We start from the raw sequence: 20785 nt of genomic DNA on the forward strand, positions 1-20785 counted from the left end.
AAGTGGGATATAAAATCACAGATTTACGCTATACTAAACGTGGATTCAACGTTAACATAAAAACTTAAACTCAAACTATCTAATACCCATTTGCACTAAACCTAGTAATCTCCTGTTTGGTAATAATAGTTTTTTTAATTTAGTATTAAAAACCTACGAGGGTACCAAATCACCTCTGCGTGAGATAAGTACAAGACGGGTAAGTGTGGGCCACAGAATTAAGAGCATACATAACCTCATTCCGTCATTATTGTGTCCAAAAACAGTGAAAAAGCCCATTCTATGGTAAACGCTACGAAAATTAGAAATAAAATAATTACTGTCAGCATAAAGTTACTAACCGACTGTTCGAGAAACACTACTAAAGTGAAGTCGTTTTATATGCTTCAATAATCGTGTACACGGTTTCTGTATTTTCTTAATTCTTTGGTACGGGCCTAAGAATCCCACAAACTTAGCCAAATACGTACCTTTATCTAAGTTTAAACAATATATTAAAACACATTTAACCAATCGCAGTTACTACACGATTGATAAATTCCTTAACGATGCTTGGAAGCAAGCCACTCCACTCTCATCTCTCACAAAACAGGAAAATTCTAAAGATTTTTATACAATAAAATGATGTTGGAAAAGAGCAATCAGCTGAGTTTCTTACCGGCCCATGGCCTGTAACAAGTTTACTAGGCTACATAAGATTGCTACTTAATTCAAGGGCAATTGTATATTATTTTATAACAAAATCAAATTAAATCTTTCAGACGTCTCTCAATAAATTCAAAGTTTATATAAAACGCAAGCTTACAGAACAATCCTATTGTAATGTTAAGAATTGCTTAAACGATAAAAAAGCTTGGGTGTGAATTGCTCTAACTTCATAGCTTGATATTAATTTACTGTGAGATGGTGATAACAAAAAATCTAAAATGTACCGGGCTAAGTTTGTTGTGGGCTCTTGTTAAACCAGGGCGCGTTTGGAACCCACGTAGCCTTAGGTTTAAGTTGGCAAGAAGTTATCACCATCCCCTTATAATTATGTAAACATGTATGTGTGAACTCTTCATAAGTGCCTGTGATAGGCCTACATGAATAAAGAAATTTTGAGTATGAATTTGAACTACCGGTGGTAGAGTCACTACAAACAGACTGACTTGACGTTTCAAAAGTGCTTATAAACCAGGCCTACTTGAAATAAATGAATTTTGATAAATTAACGTCAAATGTTATAATCCTTTGTCATAATGGGATAATAATATACCTATCTAAGGGAGGTAGCATTCTAGGGGGTGCAAAATCGAGTTCCGCCGTGGGCGCTTATTGCCCTCCTCACTTGAGGCCTGGATGCACCCCCTGACAATATCGCTGTCGATGCCCATGGCTGTACAATTTACATGCGTTAATAATATACAACGTTTAAATGAAAACCGAAATAATACATAATGTACTGTCACTGAGACTTCGAGTAGAGTAGAAAATTGAAGGTTAGATCAGCACATGTCAATATAACCTTGTCATTGAATATTATAGAATGTCGCAAAACGCCAGTTTTTTTTAAATAATTTATTTAGTACAAAAGTAACAAATGAGTTATTAATAACAAGTTTATTCAGAGATTTGCAAAAAACTTTGCTATTTAAAACATATTTTTTTAAACTGTTGAATATTATTCACTGCTATTCACAATTGATCCGTTTGAAAATATTGGAAATAAATAATCCTAATTGATTATGATATTTGCCACTAGCTTTTTTTTTCACTAGCGACCAATAATTTTTTTTTTTTTAATTGCGGAAACTACGCAGACGTCTGACGTACGCGTTACTTCCGTCAGAAAATGGAACTGAGTCCCTAGTCGCGCCTAAAGAAGGTTTACTTCAGAAAGAGAATGCTCTAGAGTTCAGAGAGACCACACTGCTCAAATGTTAAGCAGATAGGTACCTACATAGAATCCAAATTCCAGCATGATATCTGAATAACGAGCGCGCGTAGGATGGACAGAAAGACAACGCAACACCTGTCGCGATGTCACGCAACGCGTGTTGAGTGCGAGCAAATCGTTATAAAATTTGACAGAGTCACATTGAGCGATGCGGTATGTGATAATGGTCATGGACAACTTGACGATTTGATTTGACTCAAAACGCTTCACGTGTCTCGGCGATCACAATTAGTGTGCCATAAAACAAATTGTACTTACATTTCTTAAAATGTGTGAGTAATATTTTCACTATTCTATATTCAAAAATTAGCCCTCTGTCAGTTTAGTGGCAGGAGGTTTCGGGGGTTTTTTGACGCTCTACGCTCACAGCGACGCTTTTACGATACTTTCGCCGCCTCGCAGAGGTCTGCGGAACGCGTCAACGCTGTTCGCTTCATTGTTGAGTCGCTAGATGGCAATGCCGTCGGTTCAACTGGATAACAGTGTTATGGGTCTTAATAAATATTGCTTTCGATATTTTATCTGGCTAACCTGATAATTTAACCAGTGGTTTCGTTTACTCTTTTACTTCGCTATGTTTTATAATCTGGGGATCTCAGCGCCTATTAATAGGTTGTTAACTTTGTATAACAGCATTAATAAAGTGCTTGACATAGACATAATAGGGGATAGTCTTCCTATATTTAAAAAATAAAACTAAAGGACCACTTCCTATCGCAATACTGTGGTACTGTTTAAACTTAGTTATTATTTTATTTTTTTTCCTTTGCTCTTTTTGTGTTAGTTTAGCTAGTTTTGTTCTATAGTATATATTGTCAACATTTTTAACATTATTTTATATATAATTTAAGTATTTGTTTTTTTTAATTTACTCTAAATGTATGTTTTTGTTCGCGGTGCTAGATTCGTTAAGTTTATGTCACAGCCTGATGGATCTTACAGCTTATAAGTACTCTCATGTCTCTCTTAATCGTTTTTCGTCCTTCTAACTGACAATATAGTTTTGCATTCGCAAGTTGTGGCAGTCTTTAAGTGAGTCATATATTACATTTATATGTTTTTTTCATTTTTTTATGTTGTTGTAACCTGTTGATTTTCCCTTAAATAAATAAATAAATAAATAAATAAGTATAAGCGTGTTATACACACAATAATACCTTGGAATGATTTTTTATTTCTTTTTCTTCACTACAAGTTAGCCTTTGACTACAGTCTATCCTGGTAGTAATTGACGATGCAGTCTAAGATGATAGCGGGCTAACCTGTTACGGAGTATGCCTGTTATACCCATACTCCTAACGCGACTCAACGCTTAGCGGCAAGTCTTTAGTCAGTTAGATGGCCACGGCCGAAGCCGAATCAAAGAAAATTCAGAAATTTTAAATTTTTGGAATTCCCCGGCGGGAATCGAACCCTGGACCTTCAAGCTAAAACAACAGCTGCTCCAGGGAGGCCGTCTAAATACAAAAATAAATAATGTACATAAAAATAGGCTAGCATAAATTTCCATTCATATGTCTTGCCTTTAACTAAGTAAAGTACCTTTTTAACTAGAGTTCAGTAGAATGGAAGACGGGTCATAAAAAATATCTATTTTCATCCGAATTACATATCAATATTCAGAAATTATCAGTGGATTGAAATACCAACCCAGCTTCGTACTTCAGAGAGGACGTTAAAATGACATCTCATCATCATCATATCAACTCGTTACCGGCCCACCACAGGGCACGGGTCTTCTGCGGAAAACCTTCTTAGGTTAGGCCGTAGTCCACCACGCTGGCCCAGTGAATTGGTGAACTTCACACCGGTTAAGCAAGTGATATTATAATTACTTAAAAACACCCCATTTTATTATATATAAATTCGTTAAAGTTCACCAACCCGACTTGGAGCAACATGGTGGGTCTCTCCTCTAAAACGGGGAATATCGTATTTAGCCATCCTCCTCATAAAGAAGGAGGTTCTCAATGCATGCACATCCAACTTTTTTATGTGCGTAATCAATTAAATGTTACTTGCATTAATAACAAGCAATACGTTGTGAGGAAACCTGCATGCCTCAGAGTTCTCCATAATGTTCTCAGTGTGAAGTCTTCCAATCTAAACTGTCTAATACAAATAATAATCTCTATATATATAAAAGAGAAAGTGTGTGGGTATGTTCCGTATAGTCTCCGAAACGACTGGACCGATTTCAATGAAACTTTCAGGGAATCTCCGGATTGACCTGGCAAGTAATTCTGTAAGGTTTGGTGGCGATCGGAGCACTCCTATTTTTTAACTGTCAAACTGTCAAATACAGCTTTTAGTTACTATGATGATATTCTATTGTTGGGTGTACATGGGTGTAGATAATGATCTTCACCCGCTCGAGAAGAGAATAGAAGAGAATGAATACGGAGAGAAATAAATTATTTAATATATTATGAGACTTAAATTAAAAATTTAATGATATAAGTTTATTGTTTAAATAAAATAAAGCAAAATCTAGCCCGTCGAAGCGGGTTTGGGTACGCTTGTAATATATAAAATGTCAATCTTTCAGCAGATTGGTGAGCGCTCCTAATAGTGAATTCATAATTTCAGTTTTTTTTTTTCTGGTATAGCCTGATAGGAGGCTCCTACTGATTACAGGAATGGTTTGTAACAGGTTAGCCCGCTACAATCTTATACTGCTACATCGGTTAATATAAGGTCAGATTGTAGTATAAGGCTAACCTGTGATGGATTTAAAAAAACGCACGTCTCATTAGGTGAAGATTCGTGCCCTGTAGAGGAAAGTCCATGTCCGAATTCCGGATGTTTTAGAAGAGAACCCGTCACTCTTAGGCTGAGATATTTTGAAAGGTACCTACTTAAACTTTACTCGAATTTGCACTTCGCCAGTATTAATAGTAAACTTACGTCTAACTTAGGTTTTCAATTAGATCGATACTTGAGAACTTGTTCTTAGCTCGATTACAGTTTATTAATACGGCCTTAGAGTTAAAACGAGGCAAATCTATGTCAGACACATAATCCTTATGTCGTTTTAACTTTTTAAGTCAAAGTACGCTGTATAGGTCTTAACCTTAGACTCAGACGGTTTAGGAAAGTGTATTTTTGTTACAATCTCAGTTACCAGCGGACGTGGTGTCAGAAATCTTAAGGAGAGCTTCTATATATGACTCAGATCTCCTATTCAAGGATGTAGAGGTATATTTGGGTTATTTCAAGAAAGTTATTAGATATTTTCCATTATTGCACGCCTCATAAGCAAAGCGTTGAGGCTGGAATTACTGTCAGTTTAGGCACACCGAGTGATTCTCCAACTTAAAATGTCACTTTTATTCTTTATTGCTTTTATAAGTGAATATAAATAGACAAATGTTGAGAAAGAACACCATTTTTAACACTAATGATATTTTCAGATCACTTTATATTATTTATACTTACAAAAAAAATGTTTTAAAAAGTTCTGTCTTGGACGTCCGTGTGTCTGTATGTGCGGATCCCGTATCTAGTGGTCACGACAACGAGCGAAATACTTCACTTATCGAGTTGTTTTTTTTTATAGGCTTCAGTATTTTGAGGAATAGAAGCCTATTACTTTTCACGGTGTAATTAGATGTAGTTTAATTATTATTTTCAAATAATCTCAATTTTATTGTAATGAGTTATGAGGCGTGCACTTGTGGATTTTCCAACTATTAGTTTCTAAATGCGACTATACATAGCAATAATATTTCAATGAGTTAATTAAATTTTTAGTATTCATTAATTGTTCAAAATTCAAAAAATTCAAAATTCAAAATTCATTTATTTCAAGTAGGCCTAATATAAGCACTTTTGAAACGTCAAGTCTGTCTGTTTGTAGTGATTCTACCACCGGTTCGGAAGGCAGATTCTACCGAGAAGAAGCCGGCAAGAAACTCAGCAGTTGCTCTTTTCCAACATCAACAATTTACATTTTGTATTTTAACATTCATTTTTCTATCTTGTGAGAGCTGAAAGCGGAGCCGGATGCTTCCAAGCAACCTTATCATTAAAAAAATTCATCAATTGTATAGTAACCTCGCTCTAATAAATGTGTTTTAACAAATTCTTTAAACTTGTGCATTGGCAGGTCTAAAATCACCTTAGGAATCATATTATAAAAGCGTAAACTCAATCCCACAAATGATCCCTGTACCTTACAGGGCTTCACTTTTTAATGGCGGCTAGGGCAGATTATTTATAGATAGATTCAGATATAAGTATAGATAGATAGATAGATAAATTCTTTATTGCACACAATTTATAATATAAATTGAAAACATAAATACAAGAAGAATAACAATGCGCAAAGGCGGTCTTATCGCTTGAAGCGATCTCCTCCAGACAACCCTTAATGAAAGAAGAACAGGAGTATGGAAACGGGATAGTGCAATTTTAAAAATATATAACATAAACTACATCTACTATATATAACAATAATACATAAACAGCTAATACAAATACAAATAATACAGAAATAAATACATACACATATAAACATATATACAAATATATATATATATATATATATATATATATATATAAATAAATATAAATATACACAAATACATACAGAGCAAATATATTAGTTTATGACTCCGTAGATAAATAATATTCTTTTAAACGACTTTTGAAGATGCTTAATGATTTAGACTGTCTTATGTCTCTTGGCAATCCATTCCAGAGTATAACCACCTTGACTGTAAAAGAATTTCCATACGCATGCGAGTGACTGTATGTAGTGAGTGATAAGTATGTTATATAAAGGCATATATATATATAAGTATTAGATATTTGGTTACTACTTATAAATTACTCATAAATTTATTACAAATCTAACGATGTCGTAACGTCGATGTCGATGTGGAACTTTTCTAAGTTATGCGCGTTGATTAAAATATCACTGGCTTCATTAGTAAAGTAAAACACCGTGATGAAACCTGCATGCCAGAGAGTTCTCTATAATGTTCTCAAAGGCGTGTGGAGACTGGGCCAGCGTGGCCAATCCGCCCTGGGCCAGCGTGGTGGACTACGACCTAAACCCTTTATATGTGTGAGTGCCCTTTACACGTGCCCTGCAATGGGCTGGTAATGGGTTGATATAAATAAATAGGAAATTATTGTCAGCGAACAAAAGCAAGTAGAACTTGTGAACCTGTACCTGAACTGTGTACCTTTAATATATTTTTCACATAAAGGCATTTCGCACATAATAATAAATTCTAATTATTACACATACAAAATAGGCATGGGAAGGTCCGGCGATATATTACATTCAACGAAAGTATACATTAACATACATTAACGTATCTACTTAGAATTAAAACATGTCAAGTACGAGTCGGGTTTATGCTCCGAGTGTTCCGTCCTTAACGAATCTTGGTGAATCGTCGTTATTTAGGTAGATACATTTTTAAAATTATTTTTTATAAATCTATTCGGCATCATAATTTTTCACACCATATTATTAAAATGAAGCTTGATTTACTATATTCCGCGAAAAGCAGGAGAATGTGTATGGTGTAATTTATAATTTCTCCAAACCTTAACTCCACACCAAGCAGATCTTCAGTTATGTACCCTCTACGCACGTTTCGATCCGAAACCGGAGCATCCTCAGAAGATTTAGGCTTAACAATTGTTCATTGTAAAGTCAACGCCATGCAGATTCTCCTGTTTTACGAGGGTTATAACAAATTAAGCTTAATTTACATAATATATCATGGATTTTCGCAAAGTAACACCTGCTTCCATCCAAATTTATCACACATTTTAATGTAGGTATAGGTAAGATTTGATGCAGACAAAGTTGCGCGGGTCAGCTAGTATTTAATAAGTACTTATAAATTATAAAATTAGGAAATAGTGGCAACGAATTGTAAAGTCTGCCAGAACACCCAGATGACCACGACCTGTCTGTCAATACTGTTACGATTGAGAAGAAGATTGATAATGCATTTAGTTAACAATCTGATCCGTAATCAAACGTAATAGCCACGTTTTTAAGGTGTACACGGAACCCTAAAAAAATGCCTAGAAATAAAAGCGTAATGTGTTTTCGGTTAAAAATAACAATATAACATATCGCCCCTCGACCGCGCGACGCACGCACCACGTCGCGGCAACCCGCGGGCGGTCCTTGGTTTATGGCCGACGGCGCGAGGGTGATTCCAGCAGCAGGCACGGTTGCTGGGAACCGAACTCTAGGAAGAGACTAAGTACACCTCGGCTAGCATGGGATTGCCTGACAGGGGATATAATTTACGTGTATTCCTGCCAAAGCATGGTAACATGGACTACGAGACGTTTACCTTCGTTTATTATTATTCTTATATCATTTGGATATTATTCCCCTATGTACGCCAATGTTCGGAGATTTAAAGTCAAGCTGTAGCAGAAGATAAAAGACGGCCGACTAGCACAGTGGGTAGCGACCATGCTTTCTGAGTCCAAGGCCGTGGGTTCGATTCCCACAACTGTAAAATATTTGTGTGATGAACTTGAATGATTTTCAGTGCCTGGGTGTTTATATGTATATTATAAGTATTTATGTATATTATTCATAAAAATATTCATCAGTTATATTTACTACCCATAACACAAGCTACGCTTACTTTGGGGCTAGATGGTGATGCGTGTATTTTCGTAGTATATTTATTTATTTATTTAAAAGTTTGTCCTTTCCACGGGCAGATAAAAAATGTCTCTCTCAGGACACGGGATGATCCCAGCTGGGTCTCGGTTTTCCGACGCTATCTTACAATCTCTCAATTAGTAGGTATAAAGCTGTGCGTAGACCTTTAAGTATACAAAGTCATTCTATAATGTGTATCACTATAACATTAAATATTTTTATCTGCAACGTTTAATTAGTGTTTTTTTTTTTTTTTAATTTAAGCATTACAATATCTTTCACTTGCTGTGCACCGCCTTTGCACGCTTTAATATATAGTTTATGTTTTGTTTGTTTTACTTTATTGTACATATCTCATGTTTTGTATGTTTAATAAAGAGTTAAATCTATCAATCACTTGCTTTAAATCTCTATGGCACCCAAAGATTTCCCTCACTTCGTACAATTTACCAGGTGAGGGATTTCTTTGGGTTCTTATCTCCAAAGTCGAAAAAATTTAAATATTTGTATGAATAACGATGAATAAGTTTGTTTACAGCTCCACTAGTAATAAAGATTGTTAAGCGGTCAGTGTGACAAAATTTCAATGTTAAATAATAAACGACGAAATGGATAATGGCACGATTGGCTTCAAATAAAATCAACAAGCAACCGCGATAAAAAATGCCTAAATAAAAATTGAGAACGAATTAGGAACATATTTCTTTAAGTCGTTAAAAAATACGAAGCATAAAATTGGCATAATCACTGACCTTTCCCATAATCTCACCCTCTATATTATTAGATAAGAAGTGTTAGTTTGTTGGTAACTTTGTTAATGTCACAGTTATTGTTATGAGCTTTTGTCTACAGTTATACTCTACATACTGCTGTTATACAATATACTCTAACAACTACTGTTATTATATAATACTTTACCTACTGTACGCATAGTATGAGATTTACACGCTCGCAATCGTAAAGTCACTTTCGAGTGTCGAAGAACTGTAACGGCAAGACAAAATGAATATTATTTAACTCCTGTTAAAGACGCAAATCCTATAATCATTTGTAAATAATATTATAAGGAATGCTTGCTGTATATGTGTGGAGAAATTTAAGCTTTAAAACAAACCTAGTAAATTCCATTTTACTCTGACGCTGCAGTATATCGTTAGTCGAAATTCAACATCGACTAAGATCGCTTAGTTATTATATTAAGGGTACCTACTAATGTTATACCAGACCGGTATTAGAACTTTCGTAGTAGTACGTTTAGCTGTCGGTCTTGGTAGTTATAACAAACATGTGATTTTAACTAACTACGGTTAGTGCCTATCTACCTGTATGCGAGCAGCATGGTGAGTCTTTACTGTGAGAAAGGAAGCCTGATTATGATGAGTCTGATGACGAACTAAAGATGTTGCATACCAAACTAGATATTGCACTAAACAAATAATGGTAGTTAGGTGTTATATGCAAACATTAATGTATGCATACACACATATAGGTACCCTGATAGCCAACCAACTAAAGTTTAGAATGTTGTCACCGAAGCAAGCAACAAAATGTCGAAACAGTAAACTGCGCGTTGCCATATCATTATCTCCTTATCGTATCGTAGGTAGGTAACTTAATAAAAAGTTTGTCACTAATTGCATCTCCGCTCTCTGGTATCAACACATCCGATCTGTCGCCCCCAGGGATCTAATTTCTTGGTATTTGAAAAACAACGTTATTAGTTGAGATTTAGGATTGTTTTCGCCCCGATAAGATTCCGGGGCTGGCGCCTGCACATCTGTCATCGTTAAAGTTCGAGAGCTAGTGGGAAATTTTTAGGAGCTACATAGGCATGAGATAGTAATAAAGTTAAACTACTATTGAGCAGTAAAAAATTAGATGAGATAATTTTGAATAGATGAACTTAGTCTTAAGTATGATTTTTTATTGCATAATTTCAATAAAATATTGTTGTGTTCTTGAAGTGAAACTTCTCTATCGTTGAACGTGTTATTACGTGCCATCTTCATTTCTGAGTCACATTTTCCTATTACGCGTTATCACCGCGCTATATTTATTTGTAATAGATTCAACACGTGATTATTGGATTTTTTTGAAAGTAATTTTTAGGTTAACCTCAAGTTTTGTAAATATCAGTGAATGTATATAATTTTATTAAAATTAGCAATTATTAATTAATACGATTGTTAATCTTGTAAACATCAATTAATTCTAATAATAATTTAAAAAAAGTTATGGCATAAAGAATTTTCACTTTATATATGTGTACACTAATACACACACTCAATTTTTTTATTTAAATGTTAGCTGTTTCAAATGTTAACTTATGTCGTATTTTGTTGATCTCAGTTGAATTTATCTGAATGCCTAAAAAAAATTGTGAATACTATACTATTCTTGCCTGGAAGATACCTATTCATTTATTTAAACTACTGCCCTATATAATAGGTAAAGGGGAAAATAAATCTGGGAAACGTTAAAGTGTATTCAACTGTTACCAAGTGCCTAATCAAATGTACCACTAGCTCTCGAGCCACCTGCCATCGTTACCTGATAACGAGCATTTTAAGGCAATTCCGCAAGTTCGGAATCAGAGCAGGGTCCAGCTGCCGTATGAGTTACTAACACATCTGACAGATTACCACCGGACATCTTAATATTAGCTTATTATTTGACGGTGGCTATTGTACACCCGTCACAAATGTATATCTAACTCTGACATTATATTGTCGAGTTTATAGAGTATGTTTTGTTTTCACGACCACTTTTATGACGCGTTACCGTATTTAGTGTGACAATTTCTCATTGGTTGCGAATCGACATTTCCCCAAAACTATTTGGAAACGTAGCAGTATCACGAAGCGGTATCAGTATTAACAATAATAAAGAAGCTCATGATTCGAAACTTTTTCCTAGGATTAAAACAACTAAACAACTAAATACAAATCTGTCATAAAAAATACGCAATGATCAGCTGTTTATATTTTAGGTCAAATGAGGTCAGTGACTGTTATGGCAACCGCAAAAAGTCATGGTCCTATATAAAACTAAAACAATAATTCACTGACACATTTATACGCACACACATTAAAAATATAATTTTAAGTCACAATAATTATTTATGATTTTTTTTTTGGTACTTTATGGTAGCTGTATTTTACGTTAGTATTTTTTTTTTTACCGAGATTCTACCGAGAAGAGGCGGCAAGAAACTCAGTAGTTGCTCTTTCCAGCATCAACATTTGCAATAATTTTACTATCTTGCGGGAGATGAGAGCGAGGCTGGCTGCTTCCAATCTACCTTGTCATTCATCAAATGTACAGTAACCTCGCTGTATTAGATGTGTTTTCCACATTTTTTAAATGTATGTATTGGTAGGTCAAGTATTACCTTAGGAATCTTATTGTAAAAGCGTATACTCAACCCCACAAAGGAGTTCTGCACGCATGCACGCATCCAGCGAACGCATCCTGCAACGTCCGGCATCCAAGGGACACATCAATCTGAGGCGCAGGTGTTAATCCTTTAGTGCCCGTAATTACACCGGGCGGCAACCACACCGTTCAGACCGGAACATGGCAATGAAGCTTGGCAGCAGTTGTTCTGTCAGCATGGTTTCAATAAGTACTGACAGTGGACCGTTCCTGAACGAGCTGTCAGTAAAAGCTCTACTGCTACTTTTAAAATCATTTCTCCAAATTTGTCATAACGATACTATTTCTGGATAGTGTCTGAGTACTTAGCCTTGCAGAAATGTCAAGTCGCCACTGTGCACCGGTGAGAAACTGTCACACTAGTTACACAGTACGGGAATGTGTCACACGGAATTGATGTAGCACAAAAACCCACTCAATAAACTTGAAAATATATTGTTTTTGTCGGGCTAAAGCTGTATCACCAGTGCGGGATTTACTTTTTGTTGCTGAGCTATAATAATCTGCATCCAGTCCCACGTTGGTGGTACTAGTTGGCCGATAGACTTAAGCATTTGTATTTTTTTAGTTTCCATTTCGTTTTTGTGTGCATAATAGCCTTGTCAAGATAAAGCGTTTTTGTATGTCACGTTTTTAACCGAATATATTTATTCTATAATCATAATCTTTCAACTAAATCCAATTGACGAAACTAAGATCGTCTCGAGCAATCTCTCTCCAGGTAGCCCGTGACGTCACTAGTTTGGATAAAGTTTGTAAAATAGATTGCAATATTAAGTCATAAATCAATAAGGAATCAATAATTTACATGTGAAACAGTAGTACATAAATTGGCCTTATTTTTAAAGAAGTTAAATATATTTCTTATGTGCGTGTGTATGTCACTGAACTCCTCCTAAACGGCTTGACCGATTTGAATACATTTTTTGGTATGCGTTTGGGTGGCATCCTGGATGGTTTAGATTCACAAATCAGCCCGGCAGAAGGCGCTGAGGTCCGCTGGTATAAACATAAATATATATAGCTCTCTTTTTACCTTCTCTCTGAATTATACTATATGTTCTCAAATGCGGCTAAACATGATACGTCTTTGTAACACTCTTAATTCTGGACTCTAAATTGAACTGGCAGAAGTAACGAACGCACTCTTTCATTAGCCGGATTATAAACGTGACTTTCTTCCGATTAGGCGCCTAAGAGGTTTTTCTTAAAAAATGTCTATATAGAATATTTGTTGGTAGTTTAACAGTTTGTGTTAGGTAATATTATCGCTCGGCGTGGTCGCCAGGCCCCCAGCTAGCGCATGCGTAATGAAGCGCGCGGTTCGCGACCCGCAGTGTGGATGTGCATCAACATGTGTACGCAATTAATTTTTACGGCGCCTCGGATGACACGGTTCACGTCACGGGTAAAGTTTTTAATTACCTCCGTGGCGCAGTGGTCTTAAGAATGCAGTATCTATCACTATTCGGGTTCGACCCGCTGCAGGGGCAATTTTGGAATTTTTAATTTCCGAATATTCTCTGGCCTGGTCTGATGAGAAGTTTACGTACCTTTGAGAACATTATGGGGAACTCCCATCCATGTCGGTTTCATTACGATATTCTTTACCGCTAAAGCCAGTGATATTTAAATGAATGAATGAATGAATGAATACACTTTTATTGTACACCAAAGACACAAAAAGTAGTTACAAAGATATAAATACAATCAAGAGAGTACAATTCAAATAAAATTCAATAAAATTCAAATTCAGTAAAATTCAATTAAAGTGCGTTAAAACGCACGAACGCTGGGATTTGAACTCGATTGAAGCTCCTACCCACTGGGCTATCACCGTTTTATTGATGTGAACTTTAATCTATTTTACTTATTTTGTTCAAGTATTTCTATTCCCGAAAACGACTCATCAATGGCGAGCGAGCAAGCCTTATACTAAGGCCTATTGTGCCTGGGTAGGTGCGTGCAACGACGCCATGCGTAAAGGCTCTCGGGGCTGGGTTAGTGAAAGGTTAATTGGTCGCAGGTTAGGTTAAACAATGGATGCCCTGGCGAGCCCTGGTGATCCCTGATGAACAATGGCCCCGCTGCTGACGCGTTGAAATCGTCTGAGATCCGTCCTGACAACACACTGACAGGTAAATTCAAATTCAATTATTCTTTATTCATCCAGGCCTATCACAGGCACTTATGAAGCGTTCATACATATATTTTTACATAATTGTGTAATGGTGATAACTACGTTCGATAACTTAAACCTACAAGGGTTCAACACTAATTGGGGTAATTTTTTTTTGTAATCACCATCCCAAATTCAATTAATATCCGGCTATAAAGGTAGAGTCGATAACTCGATACCAACGGACATTTGACGTATTCGCTGCGAAGAATATCTTTGAATAATTTGTCGCTCGGAATACCGAGACCGGACTGATAGGTTATTTTAACTAGCTTTTCAATACGTAACTATAAGTAAAGCACTAAAACACGTTACTTAGCTCAAGTGAGAATAGAAAACTTACATACCCACTTGTTTTAACACCTTTTTAATCTTTTAATACTAACTGTACCTAGTAGCCCAGAGGTTAGGATTAGGACTTCACTTCACTTTCAGGGAGCCGATTTCGAATCCCAACTTCTAAGTTCCTAAGAACTAAGAACGCACCTCTAACTTTTCTAAGTTATGTGCGTTTAAAGTAATCAAAATATCACTTGCTTCAACGGTGAAGGAAAACATCATGCCTGCATGCCTGAGAGTTCCTCATATGCTTTAGGCTTTCCTCGAGTAAATCCGTATTGGACCAGCGTGGTGGAGTTGCCTACAACCTTACCACCGTAAGAGGAGATTCGTGCCATGTAGTGCACCGGTAACGGGTTGATATGATGAACTGTACCTAGGTGGTACTCGTCTCTAGGTACATATACCTAGCTATCTGCGATTTCAACGACCAACATATCCCGTAAGGCATGATCGTACTATTATAAATGCAAAAGTTTGGATGGATGTTCGCCACTCAATCTCAGATAAACAGATATGCATGAAATCTTGCACAAAGATTTACTATATAGTTTGAAATAGAAAACAGGCTCTTATTTGCCGCAAAATGTAGGTACCTGTATTTACAATGCGGGTCCGAGAATAATAAAGACATAAGTCAATATTTCGAAGCGAACGAATTAGTGAAATTAAAATAATAAATGCGGCATAAATAAATTATTTTTCATTTAATTTTCATTTATGCTGCAGGCGACATCTAGTATCCTTTTATTCTGAAAAAAACTACAGGATATCGTTATTATTATCCTTTGTTAACTATGCATCGCCTTAGAAAAAATTTTGAATATATTATACAGCTTGATTCCATTTGTGTATATATTTAAGGTACCAGGAATTAAAAAAATGCGCAGTTGAAATCTCTGGCAACGTAATTAATGGTAAATATCAGATTCTTACATATGGAATTAGCATTTTGTAAGAGAGGTGCACAAGTCGATTTTTTTTCATATAATATAATATATTTATTTACTGAAATAATGTACCATTGCTATCTATGCACTTTTGCTATCTCATAGGTAGTTTATTGATCCTTGTACTAAAAATACCCCCCCTTCAAGCCGTTGCTGCAACTCTGGTGCAATGATGGAACTTATACTATTAAATGACGCGATATTTCAAGTTTTCCATTTTGTAAACTGAGTAATGCAAACAAAAAACCAATAGAGAAAAAAAAAATTATATAAATAATATAATAAATAAATATACTAACAATACACACATCGCCATCTAGTCCCAAAGTAAGCGTAGCTTGTGTTATGGGTGCTAAGATGACTGATGAATAATATGCATAAACTTATAAAATACAAATAAACACCCAGACACTGAATAACATTCGTGTTCATCAAACAAATATATCCGGTTGTGGGAATCGAACCAACGGCCTTCGACTCAGAAAGCAGGGTCGTTGCCCACTGCGCCAATCGACCGTCAAGATAAAACAATGAATGTTAAAATGTGAAATGTAAATCGTTGATGTTGGAAAAGAGCAAGCTGAGGTTCTTGCCGGCTTCTTCTCGGTATCCTGTAATCGGTAATCTGCTTTATATTAGGCGTACTGAAAAAATTGAAATTGAAATTTTTAATCTTTGACAAAAGCATGTGAAAATAGCCAAGTAAGTTTGAAATTGGATTTCCCGACCAAAGAGGAGATATTTAAGATCAAAGTGGCCAGTAAGACAAACGCCAATTTCATAAATAGGAAATTTTAGATGGTTTAAGATTAGGTATAATCCTTAGCGGTGCGGCTGTCTGTCAGTCAGTCAATTAGCCACTAGCTTTATGCCTATTATTGATTTTTAAAAACCAGCTCGACCGATTTCAATTAATTTTTAATTAGACCACCTGGAAAGTATGCCCTTTAAAACAAAAAAATATTTTTTCAAATCGGTTCAGGCGTCTTCGTGTAATCGGGAAACACATAAAAAAAAAGGTTCCAATGACTTGAGAACCTCCTCCTTTTTCAAGTCGGTTAAAAAAGTGTAATATGCATTTTATTAGTGTTCTTAATAAAAAAAGGATGGTGTGGTTTTATGAAACCACGGTTAAAGCGAATCTTTTTTTCACATTATAAACATTTAACTAAAAATTTTAGGAATAATATTCCATTAAAGATATAAAAATCGCTTTATCAATCTTAATTTTATACTTGGAAAATCGGAATGATAACTGGAAATGATAAGAGTAGACTAGGTCTCCATATTTTTATTGAACTCTGTGTCTTAGAGTACGACATACATAATACTTTACAATTATTTAGATTATATATATACACACATTAAAAATCTTTTCAATCATTCTGTTATCGATTCCATCTTCATCATGAGTTACACAGTTCTATAAATGTTACCAATATTTATGGAGCACTGGCCCAAATGAGTGATAGTCTATACACTACACGGTCACTTGATGCGAACTATAAAGCCGTCATATTGCCCTGTCCCTTTATACCTACTCCGCGACCGACCGTCACGCGACATGCAACACACAGATGAAATAGTCTCAGACAATGAAATAAAAGTTTCTCTTTAATAAATAAATAAAGTCAAAGTCAAATATTTCTTTATTCAAATTTTGATACGTATATTACATGTAAAATAAAACATAGAAGTGAAATGATGGCGATAACTAAATTCGTCAATAGTAGGCTAACCGGACTGAATATAAAATACTACTATAATGTCAGTGCAGCCATTTCTAGTTCTCGCGTCCCACTCATGGTAAAATACAAATTTGTATGAGAGCGGATCTATTGAATAGATCGGATACTGTTGAGGTGCAATGTTTTGTAGGTTATGCCACTCATTTCACGGTGAACAGTATCTGTCAATGAAAATTGAAAGGAAATCTTAATCTTTGATGGGGATCCCGCGCTCCAGGCGACGAGACGATTAAAATGACTCTATTGTTGATTTAATTGACAAAACGAGGTAGTTTGGTCACGTGAATGAATTTACAGTATCAGCTTTAAAGTTTAGTTTGTAATAACTTCGGATACTGACAGTAACATTAAGTGTAAAAAAAGATCTCAGCTAATAGGTGTTAATGAATTGTTAAACAACTTACGCCTGCGTGGTATACAGTTTTTTGACAAAACTATTTGACTATTTGATAGACGATAGAACTCCAATATAGGCCCAGTATTCTGGTTGATAGAATGGCAATCCAAATGTTGCTGATGTGCTTCAAATAAACAAGCACTTAACAAGAGTTCCGCCACTTATAAGTTCGAGGTCCCGCCAAAAACCGTCTGCTCGAAGGACCAAAAGGATGTGGGGTGTATTCTATATATTTTTATTTTATTTATACTCTTTATTTGTACAGCACTCAGAAAAACGAGACAAAAAAAAAGAACAAACACATGAAGAATGAGGATAGAAAAGGCGGCCTTATCGCTAAGCAGCGATCTCTGCCAAGCAACCTTAGGATTAGTAAAACTACAAAGAAAAAAATAGTATATATTTAGTACATACATACGAATATCTATACTAATACATAAACCAGACTACACAAATTGAAAAAATACTATTGATAAATATAAAAAAGAAATATACTAATACATATCTTAATATACCATAAATACTTAAATATGAGTTTGAGTATAAAATAGTCCTTTATGGAGTGATGATAAATGATAGAGACTTGCTAGAGATTGATAAGTCGACTGTATTTCCTATGATAATAATTGATAATGATTTGTAAATGATATAATGATGTTGATGATGAGCACGCGTCGTGTGTGTTTCAGCCCGAAGTGCACTGCACTAGTTCTGGCCACGATGCTTGTCGATTGCGTCAACTGCTGACGGTGCAGTGTTTGGTACACGCAGTGACCCGAACTATAGATGAATTGAAAAAAAAAAGTTCTTCCTTACAACAGAACTGCTTAGTTTGAGGCGAAACACCGGTGACTCGATCTAAATCACTTAACAATATGATTGTATAATCTAGTCAGATCTACTGACATTGTTAGATCTTTGAGGATTAAGGTACCTACGTGTTTCAGAACGGATTAATTGTGATGTCAAATGTCATTCGTTGCTAAGCAACTGTCACTTTGATTTTGACAGATTAGAAAAATCGTCTGGCTTCAAAGTTGCAATTTCGAAGAAATTTTAAATTATCTAATGTTATAGTTCTTATATATTTAACTAAGGTATAAATCTGTGATAACTTGTTATAGGTTTCTACCTATAAACCAAATTTCATTAAAATCCATTTTAGTATGAAGTAACTATATTTTGACTATAAACTTTTGATCGATTTACGACCAGTAAATTAAATAAATAAATAAGTAAAACCAATCACATGGATAAAAGTATAATTATATGTAGGAAAAATTATATTAACATTTAAATTATATTTAATTCAGCTGATTATTTTCCAAATTGCTGTCTGATGACGTAGCCATATTTGTTAAAAGCAATCAACACGAATAAAAATTGCAAAAAGTGTTCCCAAAGTTGCCGAGCAAATGGATAGTAACTACTTAGGTATACTCAAGTTTTCGAATTAAAGAAAATATATTGCAATATGGCGAATATGATAAAGATTAACGGTGAAGGAATACATCGTGAGGAATACCTGCACGCCTGAGAGTTATCCACAGCGTTCGCAGCGTCTAACAATCCGCACTTGGCCAGCGTGATGGACTACGGCCAAAACTCTTCTCTTTCAGATAGGAGATCTGTGCCCCATAGTGGGCTGGTAATTGGTTGACATGATGATGATTCGTATTTAGACTAGACTTGTTAGAACAATTTGCTGTCCTTTATTAACAAATTTTCTTTGCAAGGCTGAACCTAAAATTAATCAGCACAGAAACTAAAAACTTAAATGAAGATATCAACCTTTATAAATAATACGATAAACATCGGCTGTATAAATAACGATCTTTGCCTCTTCTATTCTTAAGAAGTTTGCATTTAAATACTGCTGTGAAATCAAAAATGGTAAACGCAATTTCTCGTTTATATCATGCGGTGTGAAGGATTTCGGTCCCAAATAATAATAATAATAATAATATCTTTATTGCCAGAATGTAAGTATACAAGCAGTGGCGTGCATAGAGGGTATGCACAGGGTATGCAGATGATATAGAATGAAGAAAATCTGTAATCTAACTAGTACAGTTACAAAAAACTTAAGGATAGGCATTGTAAGAGTTATAAAAAGCCTACTCTTAAGTATAGTAAATTTAAATAGTGCAATTTACAATCAGCCACACAATGGCAAACAATGGTTTACGTTAAATTCTACCACAATTAAAAATATACTTTGTTAAATAGTCGTAATAGTTATAGTAGTATAATGACGCGAATATCTATCGGCACTTTGGCAGATAGGTAGGTGGCTCCTCGGGCGGCTGGGCCTTGCGAAGACAGCGCACAATAGAGCAGCGCGGCTTCCGCGCCGAGCCGAGCCGCGCCGCCGGTCTACAGGCGAATTCAATTAACAGTACAAGGCACCGGGGTAATAAATTCTCTAAACAATCAGAACTCGAGGCCGGTAATATGTCCGTCCGTGCATACGCATTGCGGCCGAGTTTAATCAACGAATAAACAACGTGTACTGGCACCAGCGCCCCCTCCCGCAGGACTACACGGCCCTGTATATTATGTATGTTGGCAAAAATGCTCTTCGTTGAATGCCACCCGCCCGCGGGCAGGGTGTCTAATGTTTTATGTCACCCAAAACATACCAACCGAATGGCCTAATTCGAGAAATCACGAAGCCCATTTTTACAGAGCTGGCTTAAAAAAGCTTTATTTATGTATTGGATAGAAGCAGGCGTTACTTTGCCGAAATCCATGATGTATTATGAAAATTAAGTTTAATTTGCTCCGCGAAAAGCAGGAAAATCTGTATGGTGTAATTTAAAATTTCTTCAATCCTATTACTCCACACGCAAGTAAGGAGTATTGTATGTGTTTAACAATTATTCAATGTAAAGCCAACATCTGATTGCCGAAGATCTGTTTGGTTTGGAGTATAAGCAATGAAGAAATTAACAGATTTTTAACTTACAATTGGGGGAAACACACCACACAAATTAGGATAATCTGCTTTCCGATCCGGTGGTCACTACAAACAGACATACTTGACGTTTCAAAAGTGGTAATAAAGTAGGCCTACTTGAGATAAAAGTATTTTGAATTTTTTGATCTATTTCTAAAGTATTTTAATTAATAACCTATATTAATTG

The sequence above is a fragment of the Pararge aegeria genome, chromosome Z, assembly GCF_905163445.1.
Source record: "Pararge aegeria chromosome Z, ilParAegt1.1, whole genome shotgun sequence".
Taxonomy (NCBI): domain Eukaryota; kingdom Metazoa; phylum Arthropoda; class Insecta; order Lepidoptera; family Nymphalidae; genus Pararge; species Pararge aegeria.